We start from the raw sequence: 2,714 nt of genomic DNA, 5'->3' as shown, positions 1-2,714 counted from the left end.
ATAAGTCGGTTATCAGCTGTTGTCAGTTATCAATTGCACTTAGATAATTTAGACAGTAGGGCTACCCCCATAATTATTTGTTTTGTTTTGTAAAATCAAAACAAAATATTGTAGTATTTGTACTCGTATAGCGGCAACAGAAATACATCATTTGTGAAAATTTCAACGCTCTAGCTACTATCGCTCTTGAGATACAGCTTGGAGACAGATAGGCAGACAGATAGACGGACAAACGGGGCTCTTAAATTACTAAGACTTCGTTGTCTTAGTAATTTAAGAGCCCCGTTTTTACCCTTGGGTACGGAACCAAAGACGGTCACGTGGTTACATATACTCTCAGTGATGAGGAGGATATTGAGAGGGAACGCAGAGCGCTATCGATGCGCGATAATATGCTGGCACACAGGTTTTCCAGGTCAGCGCCTGTAAAGATAACGCTTTTTAGGGTTCCGTACCCAAAGGGTAAAAACGGGACCCTATTTTGAGACTTCAATGTCTGTCCGCCTGTCTGTCCGTCTGTCTGTCTTCAGGATGTAACTCAATAACCGCTATAGCTAGGCTATTGAAATTTTCACAGATTGTCTGTTGCCGCTATAACAACAAATACTGAAAACAAAATAAAATTCATATTAACGGGGGGCCCATACGGAGAGAATTGACTCTGCACTCCTTCGCAGACTCACTGAGCTACATGCCAGGGTAGCAAGAAGAGCTGCATTTTGATATTAATTATTATTTTATAATTTTATCACAATATTATTTATAATATGGACTTTTTTGTCTGAAAATAAAATATTATGCCAAGGACAGACACACAGACACATAACATCGCACTTTTCGAGGGTTAAAAAGAAAGAGATCATGCGTCCCCATCCGCCATCCCTATACTTAAAAGATGTCTTCCTCAGGAAATATTTAAAGTAATGTACTTTTAGTGTTTACTACTTTGCTGATACGGGCTGATAAGAATGAAGGCCAAGGTAACAATAGATATATCTAGGCTTATGTAAAACTTGTAAAAGTGAATCTTGTAAAAGAAAAAGCCGTGAATACCAATTTAGCATTTCTCATGAAAAGTAATATTTTTTTGAAAATAGACTAAATTTAGCTTGCTCTTAAACTGAAATCAATCGGAAAAATATCCAACATGTAAAAAATTAACAACTCCCTCGGTGGGGCTCCATGGATTTTCCAAAATGTCCTGTGTGAAGTGGTCATTTCGCAAGAATTCGTTTTTTTAATCTTTTTGCCAAGCTGCGCCAAAAAAGGCTCATTTTTTCTAGAATATATTTATGAACAATTTCTGTGAAACAGCCTAGTCTGTGAGCAGCGTTGCCAGACGTCCCGATTTTAGCAGGACGTCCCGATTTTTTCATCAAAATTAAATGACAAGCTCAGTCCCGCTTTTCGGGGGAAGCCCGAAGGTACGTGCAGCGTGCTGAGAAAGAAAGGTGCGTAATGAAGATAAGAGTGTGGGAGGTAGAGGGGTGGATTTTCTTTGGCTACTTTTGCTATCTATTGTCCCGTAAACGTTATTTAACGCAAATAAAATGATAAAAATTAAAAAACTTTCGATTTTATACCTTTTTTTTACTTTGTCCCGCTTTTGACTGGAGAATCCCGCTTTTTCACTCAAAAAGTTCCAAAGTCCCGACTTGGCACAAAAAAAATCTGGCAACGCTGTCTGTGAGCCACAGCGCCAGTTCGTGAGCGAGTTGATAGCTCAAACCGGGGGTCGCGGGTTCGAATCCCGCCTACAGAACAAAAAGTTTTCAATGTTCCTGGGTCTTGGATGTGTATTAAATATATGTATAATATAATAAAATATCTTAAATGTATGTAAAGTAATTAGTATAAAAGTATTAAATATATTTCCGTTGTCTGGTACCCGTAACACGAGTCCTTCAGGTACGTACCACGGGGCCAGACTGAAGTGGTGTGAAGCATCCATAGATATTAATATTATTATGAAGGAAAACGTCACCCTATATAATGTGAACACGGGAAGTGGAACTTACTAATGCACCATTAGTATTACATTAGTCGTAGTATTCGTCAGTCGAAGGATTCCCTTCACTTCCTCCTGAATGCTCCTTTAACCGTGAACTTTACTGTTAAGGCTATTTTACTTAAGACATTGTATAACCTCTAATAATCTAAGTTTTAATTGAAATTCTAAGTCAAAGTTCTGCTTTCGACTTTTCCATCCAGAACTACGGTATATGTACCATTGAGGAATTACTCATAGACAGATGGCAGACATCATTTGGTCGGGTTATCTGGGCTGCATATTGCCCGACTAAGACTGCGTCCCCATCAGACTCAGCGCGGCGCCGGCACCGTGTTAGGGCACGACGCCGCCACCGTGATACTGTACGGCGCCGCACCGTGTCACGGTGCCGCGTACGGTGTGTCCCTATTCAGTCGATATTTGCGCTCGAACGAGAGTGCTTGTATCCAGACAAGCCGTACAGTATCACGGTGGCTGCGTCGTGCCGTAACACGGTGCCGGCGGCGCCGCGCCTAAGGGCCTGTTTCACCACTTTCTGATAAAGTGCCTAATAGGCTATCCAACAATTAACTTGACAGATCAAGTTTGGAGAATCTGTCAAAAAAGTTGTTAATAGCCTATTCGGCACTTTATCAGGAAGTGGTGAAGCAGGCCTTTAGTCGCGTAATCCACTATCTGCCTATATTAATTCATTTTATAATGC

Source organism: Aricia agestis, chromosome 12 (assembly GCF_905147365.1).
Source record: "Aricia agestis chromosome 12, ilAriAges1.1, whole genome shotgun sequence".
In the NCBI taxonomy this organism is placed as follows: Eukaryota; Metazoa; Arthropoda; class Insecta; order Lepidoptera; family Lycaenidae; genus Aricia; species Aricia agestis.
Note: the sequence above shows the minus strand (reverse complement) of the source record.